Source organism: Camelus ferus, chromosome 8 (assembly GCF_009834535.1).
Source record: "Camelus ferus isolate YT-003-E chromosome 8, BCGSAC_Cfer_1.0, whole genome shotgun sequence".
Classification (NCBI taxonomy): Eukaryota; Metazoa; Chordata; class Mammalia; order Artiodactyla; family Camelidae; genus Camelus; species Camelus ferus.
The window spans coordinates 18195935-18206506 of NC_045703.1; positions in this window are offsets into that span (position 1 = coordinate 18195935).

Sequence of the window (10572 nt, forward strand, 5' to 3'; positions counted from 1 at the left end):
TAACCTCCGTGTCCTGTCTCTGAATTCTTTCTGGGATGGGACAAGAACCTGGACATCAGTTACATCTACCAGTAACAGATGGACAACTTAACAACTAATGCCTGGACGGTTTGCTTTCCCTATGGGCCCACATCATAACCAAAAAATAAATTCCTGATGGATTAAATACATACACACTTCTAAACTTTCTGAAGAAAATATAGATTATCTTTGCAAACTTGTCACAAAAAGGATTTCTTAAGACAAAAAAGGGACAGAATCCAGAAAGTAAAAGAGACAAACACAAGTCTATCAAAATAAGAACTTCTGTTTATTGGAAGACACCATTTTCAAAATGTGAAAAGACAAGATATAAACCGAGGTAATAAATTCCAATACATACTAGTTAGAATAAAGTATTAGAATTATGTACATATATAAAAACAAACATGCCAACCACTAGAAAAACAGGCAAAAAGAATGGATACCCATTTCACAGAAGAGGAAAAGCCAATAATAAGAAAACATACAAAAAGATGTCCAACTTCACTCGTAATCAGGAAAAGGCTGAAATACCATTTTACACCCAAATTACTGGCCACAGTTTTAAAGCCTGACAGATCAATGTGCTTGTGAGAAAGAGGGGCAACAGGAATTCTTAAATACTGCTCATGAGAGAGTAAATGTGTCCAACCCCCTTGGAGAATAATTTGACCTTACTTAACTAAAGTTAAAGATGTACACACTTAATAGCCAGCAATTCCAACTCTAGATAAATACGCTACACTAGGGAAACTCTCCCACACATGCAACAGGACACAGGTACTAAAATATTCCTTGCGGCACTGGTTTTAACAGTAAAAAAACTGGAACCAAACCCAAAGGACCATTGACAAGAGACTGGCTAAATAAATTGTGGTAGATACAAAAACTGGAATATCCAATGTACAGCAGTGAAAACAAATGGACGAGAGTTTCATGCATCCACATAAATAAAGAAATGATAAGCTTTAATTCAAGATAATGTTTACCTAGGAATCAAGGAGTGGAGTATGTGGGGAGGGTGGTGATGCCAGGATCAAAAATACACTGTAGTTCATTCTTAAACTGAGTGGTGGGTACAGGCATGTTTATTTTATTTTTCTTATTTATACTGTACATACGTAGAGCAGATATTCTTTAAATATATGAAATAATTAAATGAATTTTTGTTACCATATGTACTAGGTGTTTAGCTAAATAACTCTGCTCCTGGTTTGTATCTTGATTCTAAAGTGGGTTTGTTTGCCTATTCCTGGATATGGAACTGAAGTGATCAATTTAAGCACAATTTCTGCTTTGTATGCATGGTTCCAATAACTGTAGGTAAAGAGAATTTGCTCTGTACAGTTCTGTCTTCCTTCATAGAGAATTTACACCCAAACTCTACAGAGTCAGACTTAAATTGGGAACATGCAGAAAGTCGGGATAGGTGTGATGAAACTGGGGGCTGGGATTATTTATTTTCGCTCTGTATGTGAACAATTTGGGAGATTTCCACTTCGCTCCATGCTGAGTGGTAATGGTCTTCGTGTCTACAATTTTAAAATAACATTTTCAAAAAGAATCCCCTTTCCTCTTGTTTTTGTTTTTTGTTTTTTTTGGTTTTTTTGCAACTCTCCACTCACTCCATATCTTTAGGAACATATGGTGGTTCCCAGAAAAAGCCAAGTGAATATCTGAAATATTAATGTGCCTTGCTGCTATGATCACAAGAATAAAGAAAACTGGGAATCCAGCAATCTCCTAACACAACCAGTGCCGCCTGCTAGTTCTTATATCAAACAAAAATCATCACTTAGGGGAAGGATAGTGGCACGGTGACTAAGCAGGCAGATGGCAGGTGTGAGTCAAAACACTCTGGGATGCTAGCACAGATCCTTCTGCATTACTCACTGCTAGAGAAAGAGGGAATCAAAAAACCAATTGCCCGGTGGACTAGGAGTAAAATGCTGAAAACCCAACCAATAGACAGAAATAAAAAAGGTAGAGGAGATGGCCAAGGCTTTAAGTGTGTTTTTTTTTTTAATTGAAGTAAAATGTTGTGTTAGTTTTTAATTTTTTTAATTGAAGTTCCAATGTTGTGTTAGTTTCAGGTGTACAGCCTAGTGACTCAGTTATACACATGTACATATACCTGTTCTTTTTCAGATTCTTTTCCACTGTAGGTTATTACAAGATACCGAGTCTAGCTCCCTGTGCTATACAAGTAGGTCTTTGTTGGTTTTAAGTGTTGTAACTTCTAATCAAATTCCTCAGGCCTGCCCTTTGATCTTTCTCTGCCTTCATCTGGCTTAAGCCTCTCCCGCCTTTCCTGGCTAGCACTCCCCGCGAGGCACAAGGAAGTTATTGTTTCTCTACTTTACCGCCCTGCCTGGGCTGGGACCACCTGTTACAAAGGTTAGCCGGCTGCATTCCTTGAGGGCACTGTCCCAAGGCCAGAGATGTTAACCACGTCCTTGGTTGGCCAGCAGCCCGTTAGTGCAGTTCTGTTTCGGGGGCAGGGGTGGGGGCGGTGAGGGGGAATCAAATCTAATTTGTCTGTACTAGATGTTCAGAACAAAACAAAGACTCGACCGCTCTCACTAATTTGCATAATTGTTTTCCATATTGCCATCATAAAGGAGATCAGCTTTAATGAATATGAATGTAATTATAGAAAAGGGCCCTAGGTGGAGCCTCAGTACTGGTGGCCACAAATGCAAGAACAAATTGAAAATAAAATAAATCAAAGTCCTCTAAATATTCCATAAGGAACTACAGCATTTTATCCTAGAAACGGCTGTTGTGCTTCCAGCATTGAAAACAGATGAATAAAGAAACATATGTTTTGCTGAAGACTCTCAAAAGAGCGTGTTCTGTAATAAAGAAGGAAAGCACATTAACACGGCAACGGGTATTCTGTGTCTGAGAAGGTTTCTACCAGGCAGTGTTTGGATGGGAGGAAGTGTCCCAGCTGTTAGCACGTTCTTCTCAACATTATTTCTCCTTGCTCTTTAAAGGGACACCACCACTCACTCATTTAATGAATTAAACAAACAAACAAACTAAAAACAACTAACCTAACAAAACCAATCTCACATTAGAGAAATAATCAGAACTCTTTTTTAACAACTTGCCTTCATTAGATTACAAACAGAAACCGTAAGGTATCAAAATTACTTTTTTGTTTTTTTTTAAAAATCTTTGTCTCATTGCCAAAGAATTGAGACAGACATTTGATTCTGAAACCTTATTTTATCATAAGGAATTTATGTAGCACAGAGTTTAAAAAAAAACCTATTTTTTTTGTGGTCACATATAAAGATTATTAATGCAAAAATGAGATTTGGAAGATTTTGATGATTCTGCTCAGTGACAAGTAAGTGGTTGAAATTTTTTAAAAAGTGAGAACACCTGCTTATCGTGCAGGACTTCTTAACCTGGGGAGGGGCTCATGGGTAGAATCCTTCGGGTCTGCAGTTAGAATTCAGAACATTCACCCTGGTTCTCTCTTTATTTAAAAATCTGGATATTTTGCTCATCAGGATTCTTTTTAACTGAACTTTTATTTTTAAAGTACTTTTAAATATTTTAAAATTTATTAAATATCTTAAAATTTTAAAAATAGCTTGAAAACTGAGTTTTTTGGTGCTCCTTAAATGTTGCGACTGAGGCTAATGCTTCCCTCACCACCCCCTTGGTTCTGGCCCTGATATACAGACTGTTACTATTTTCACAAACTTCTAATTGAAACTTAGCATTAGAATCTTTAACTATAAACTCAGACAACACGCTATAATAGTATAAGCAATATCCGTGTCTGAAGGCCAGTAGAAATTACAGATGTTTTCATGTGACATTATGATTGTTGCAAATATTACTAAATATCATTTATGTTCATCATTACTTTCACATTATGTGTTATTCTATCTCCAGTTGAGACAGGAGGGAAGAGGGCAGGAGACAACCACTGAAGGAATGACAAAGCCTTTGAGGACAGGACAAACTGGTTAGAACCAAGACAGCAGAAGATCTGACTTCCAGGAGACCTTGAGCCTCATGGCACAATCACAGGCGCCATGACAATTCCTAGGCCGACCTTAAAATGTGAAAAAGTGGGCAGGGGACCAATTCCTGGAAATCCCTGCTCTTTCTGCAAAATAGTTGGAACAATCCTCCTACTCATTAGCATACGAAATTACTGAACCCATAAAACCGAACTCCGCACTTCATGGTCGCTCTCTCTCTTGCCTTTTGAGACAGCCCGCACTGTTTACGGAGTGTGTATCTACTTTTACTTTAAACCGAACACCGCACACCTCTCAGTCTCTCTCCCTCTCACCCTTTAGAGATGGCCCACATTCTGCCGATGGAGTGTGTATCTCCTAAGCCATTTTCCCTTCCGAGTGAGATGGATGCCACTCTGTCTATGGAGTGTGTATCTTTCTAAATAAACTTGCTTTCACTTTACTGTGCCTCACTCTTGAATTCTACCCTGTCCAAGAACCTATCCAACATCACTGTCTATCTTATTATTCAATGCCTTATTACAGAAGCACACATTAATATATCACAAATTTATTTACTTTAATAATTTATAACTACATTTTAATATAATTGGTTTATTTTATAATTTTATGTAATTTATTTTATTCATTTATATGCACTGTTTTCAAAAGGGACCCACAACTTCACTAGCCTGTCAAAGGATCCAAAGTACAAAAAGGTTAAAAACCCCACATAAGTAGATAGCTACCAGGCTAGCTAATTATCTCTTGGTCAAGTTATCTCTGAGCTAGGACTACTCATTAACTCAGGCAACCTAGCACTCACATATACATACATTCATACTCACATAAAGTATATATATGTAGATGAATAAGAAGTTTTTTGAAATCAATTCATGGCTGAAGCAAACCAAATCAGCCTACCTATACAGACACAATCTGAACGACATAAGAACACTACGAGAGTTTTATAAAAGTTCAAGTTCCTGGGTCCTACTAGATGGGGTCTTGGGTCCAGAATCAAACTTTTATGTGAGCTTCCTCGAGATTCTGATTCAGATGCTGTTTGTCCTAAATGTGCATCAAGCTCCAGTCCTTAACGGTTACTACAAGAAGCTGTTAAAATCGTTCTCTGCGAGGCTTCCAAACCACTGAGAAAAAAGTATTTTTTTAAAGTTTTGTATTTAGTACTGCCTTTTGTCCTTCCCGCATCTCTCTCTCTCTCAAAAGAGAAACTGATTTTTTTAAATGATCAAATATTTCAAATAATGTAAAGAGAGAATTTTATAACAAAATGTGTATGTGGATGCACCACACAGCTTAAGAAATTAAACATTGCAAACAAAGTTCAAATTCTATCATTAACCTTTCTGATCATATGCCATTCCCTCACAGTCAAGAAGTAACATTCAGAATTTGGTGTTTATCATTCATGTATATATGTTTAAAATTATACTACATATGCATGTATCATTAAATAAGACATGATATTATACTGAATGCTTTTACATTTGTATATTTGGTTACATATTATATGTGTCATCTTCAATTTACTATTTTCTCAGCATTGTTTGTGAGATTTATCCATAATGACACAAGTAGCTCTCATCATTCTTTTTTTTAAATACACTTAAATTTTTTATTTTTAAAAATGTTGTCTTTACATAATTTTTAAAGATTACTTTCCACTTACAGTTTCTACAAAATATTGGCTCTATTCCCTGTGTTGTACAATACATCTTTGAGTCTATCTTACACTCAGTAGTTTGTGCCTCTCTCTCCCCCACCCCTATATAATAAACTTTTTATTTTGAAATAGTTTTAGACATACAGAAAAGTTAGAACAGAGAGCTCCCATCATCACTTCTCCAGCTTCCCCCAGTGTTAACATCCCACACAACAATGGTACTTTTGTTCAAACCAAGAAATTAACATTCATACATTACAAATAACTACACTACAGACTTAATTCAGACATCAGCAGTTTTTCCAGTAATATCCTTTTTCTGTTGCAGAATCTAATCTGGGATACCATATTGCATTTAAGATTCACTCTATTTTTTTCCTATCACATGATCAAATCAAAATTTATTTCTCCCTTCTTATATTTATAGATGACTAGGTTGTTTCCAGTTTCTCATTAATATACTTGATGACATCTTTGTGTACACATATGATCTCCTTGTGCACATACATGTAACATGTATTCTTCAGAGTAGTTATACCAGCATACAGCTCACAAATAAGTGAAAGCTCCCACTGCTCTAAATTATTCCCAACTTTTGGTATCATCAGACTACATTTTGACCAATTTCATGAGTGTAAGATAGCATCCATTTTTATTAAAATTTATGTTTCCTTTACTACTAGTGAGACTGAGCATTTTTCCTGTGTTTCCTATTCTGTGAAGTGCTTGTTCATCTGCATTGCTATTTGATTTTTTTCTGTATTGATTTGTAGAGATGCAATATTCACACACGCATACTCTAAATCATGGTTGACAGTATGTATGGCAATTATCTTCTCTAGTTAGTGGCTTACCTTCTCTCACTTTTTCACACAGACGTTTTAAATGTTAATGTGGTCTAACTGAGTCACAGTCTCATCCTTGAAAGCACAAAAATATTCTTCTATATTTTATTCTAAAGGCTTGAAAGTCTTGATTGGTACATTTTGGTCTTCACTTGATACAAATGTTTGTGCATAGTGTGAGGTAGGAATCCAGCTTTATTTTCCCTCTCTCTCTCAATGTATATATCCATTATCCCTGCAGCATTTATCAACTGGCTAATCTTTCCCCACCACTCTGCAATGCCACTGATGTTAAATATCAATTTTCCAGATGGTCTTGGCTCCATTTTGTAGTTTTTCTTCAAGGGTGACTTGGTTATTCTTTGCCCTCTGCTCTGCCATTTCATTGAAAGGACCCTAATGAATCTTTCATTTTAGGATCAGCTTGTTAAGGTCCATAAACCAAAGCAAAACAACAACAAGAAACTTAGTGGATTTCAGAATTGTGTTAAAATTGAAGTAAAATTGCTATCTTTAAGTTCTGAGTCTTTGCATCCACATACATGATGTCAGTGAAAAATTACTCAGTCAATCGAAGAAAGAAATAGAAAATTTCATTTTTTAAAATTTTATTTTTTTATTGAAGTGTAGTTGATTTACAATGGTGGTTCCAGGTGTACAGCAAAGCAACTCAGCCATACATACTAAAATTTTATTTGAGCCAAATTTGAGGATTATAACCCAGGAAGAGCATCTCAGAAAGCTCTGAGAACTATTCTACCCATTAGAAGTTCAGGTACAGCTATGAAAGTTTTTGAGAGAGAAGGCTGTACATTAAATGACTATGTTATCGCATTATTGACAGCTTACGTAATCCAGATCTAAGCATCATCACGGTCCCTTACAAGATTAAGAAGGAATGTTATCTTTAAGACGTTGTCTCATTGATGCTGGGAGAATGCTGCTCTTCATGGTTGAGCAGGTATTTCTGCCGAGGGGGGAGGTTTGCTTGATGCCTAATGCAGATACAGCACGCACAGTGTGGGGGAGAGGAGGAGGTCAAAGGACAGAGAAAAAATTTTATGTTAAAATTTTTCTTGTCTTGCCATAAAACATGAATTTTATTTCATAATAGAATATTAGCAGGTCTCTTTTAAAGTATCTCAATAAAGATTTATAATTTTATTTCTAGAGTGAGACTGAAATAAAGGCAGTCATAATCTGAAACAGTTAACAACAATCGTCCCTCACTGTAAGAAATTCTAAAGAACATACTCCAGACGGAAAGTGATCCTAACTGGGATGGGAAGACAGGCTCCAGATTTTTAATTAATATGCCTAAATATGAGGATATGGGCATTGAAGGGCTGTTAATGTGAGAGTGGCTGGAAGTCAGATTTCCCTAAAGAAGGAGCAGAATCTGCTTCCAACAGTCCTTGAGGGCACACGTCTGCCTATTTGGACTTAGGTGATCTTGCCTGAACTCAAAGGTTAAGAAAAATGGTCTCATTTTGGTAACTTTTGGCTTTATACTTGCTTTCCCTCCCTTATCTCCTATTTAAGTAAAAGAGAGACAAGTGAGAAATGCAGTTGGATGATGGAAACATTATAATTCAGATTCATATTTAAGGTTGGAATAATTTAGAGGTTGAAAAACCAGGAGGGAGTTATATGAAATGTCTCTTCTTTTTCAGTCTGCTGAGGGTGTGGTTAGAGGGGAGAGTGCAGGGGAGAGGAGAAAGGGGCAGGACCTGGGGGAAAGAGAGAGTGAGGGTGAGACAGTGAGGGTGAGAGAGAGAGAAGGAGAGAGAGTGAAAAAGAGAGAGAGAGGAGAGAGCCTCTGCTTTAAAAGGAATGTGATGCTGAAAAAAGCTGACAGGCAGAAAACAAGCCAAAGCGGTGTTGCTATGGTTACTGTACTATCTGTGTTCTTGCCAAACCCACAGCAAAGGGTTACATAACCTTGTAGCTAGATAAATATGAAAATAGACCTGACAGTGAAACCTGTCATTTCTGTTATTTTTAAAAAGGGTGACTCAAAACCAAAATGAAACACTACACAACTGCTTTGAAGGTCTACCCCCAGGCGAAGCCCTCTAAGAGGCAGGCCCAGTTACCCTCCAGGGCATCAAGCAATCTCTGGAGTGCTGCAGTGGCCCTGATTTTCAATCCTTGAGAAGCTATCATGCTTATTTAATTTACAATTAGGCGATGATGTCCCAGCAGTGGATACATTTATGTTTTCAATTGCAATTGATTTACAAATAAACCAAAGGTAAACTAAAGCACAAGAACTGTTCTCTACAAGGAAATGAGGCTCTCCATTGACCAAAAATCCAATTTTCTGCAAATGTGGGAGCGTGCAAAGAATATACACTCTCCCGGGCACAGAGAAGAGAACATTCTAGATTCATATTGAAACGGAGCAGGACCCTTCGGGGTCTTCCCTGGTACAAATCCTTTCCGTGTCCCTCGTTTCTTGTTTGTAGGAAGTAGGCTTCATTCAGTCTCCTTGACCTTCCCTGAGTTCCAAAGGACAGATTCAATCAGTTGCTAAACAGAAAGGGAGGAGATGCAGAAACCCCCGAGGAACAGCCAAGAAAAAAGAGTGCAGACTTTGGCCAGCGTCCTGGTTCCTCCTCAGGGAGTGCACAGAACAATATCCCTGAGTTCTTCTGCAGGAACCAAGGCCCTGCAGCCAGGTGGAGGCTGGCAACTTCAGGCCAAGCATAAGATTCCTGGACACCACCCTGTTACCTCACCACCAACCAATCAGAAGAAAGACACACACCCCACAGCCTTCACCCCAAATTTTGCCCACAAAAACTTTTCCTCAGAAACCATCAGAGAGTTCGGGTTTTTCAAGTTCGAGCCACCCATCCTCCTTGCTTAGCCCGGCAATTGGCCTTTGTCTGCTCCAAACTCTGACATTTCATATGAGTTGTTTGGCTTCACTGTGCGTTAAGCACACAATCTTTTGTTCAGTAACAATATCTCTCACTAGAAATAGAGCTTTCCCTGCGCAAACTTACAGGAACTGTGATCAGAACTGTCATATCACAACTGGCAGAAAACCCAGCCCTGACCATCCCACCCACCCATGACCCAAAAGACAATATATTAGAAACCGCCAGCCACCAATGAGCAACTTGAAACCGTGACAAGCTCGAATTGGGCAGCTGTTGGAATCTGCCAGGGTTCCATCCCCAAATGCTGCTCAACCTCTCTGGGAAAACTTGTGTTAGGATCTCATGAAAGCCAATCATTCATAATTCTGTATTTCCAGCCTTCAGCTCTTCCCCATAGAAACCCTGCTGGGACTTTGAAAGAGCAGAGAACTAACAAGATGGCTACTGAGTTGTTCAGGTCTTGAAAGAAGGTCATGGACTTGGCTCTGCACCCACCAAGAAGCAAACCCAATTTTCAGGTAACACTCCCTACAGGGTCCCAGTACATAATCATTAGCTTATTGCAGTTTTCCTGACCTTGTGTCATCATTGTGTTGGGTGTATAGGGAAGAGAAAACTTGCCTTTTTAGTTCACAAGTTTCTAGATGGAGAGAACCACATGGAGCAGCTGCAGACAGGGGCACAAGGAACTCACCCTTCCACGTTTGCACCAGATGGAGATGCCTAGATCCCAGACTTGGAGCAGACACCCTAATATGATGAGCTGCAGAGAAAGGTGGTGATCAGTGGACTTTGCATGTGGCTGGAGTGTGACTTGTTTTAGTTAAGAGGTGGAGTATGGTAGATGGTTTTCCAAAATGGCGGCATCCATCTCTCCCCTCCCATAAGCTTTTTGCAATGTGACTTTGCTACTTTCTTCTCAAGAGGTGATGTCTATTTTCTCTCTTCTTGAACTGGGGCTGGCTTCATGTCTTGCTTTGACCAATAAAATGTGACAGAAATGACATAGGTCTTGTAGCTTCATTTAAAAGGTTTTATAGCTGTTTTCACACCCTTGGAATCCTCCTTTTAAGAATGCTGCCTTGAGCCCACCACAGTGTTAGAAATGTGGAAAGGCTGCATGTGGTTAACATCAGTGTGCCTCG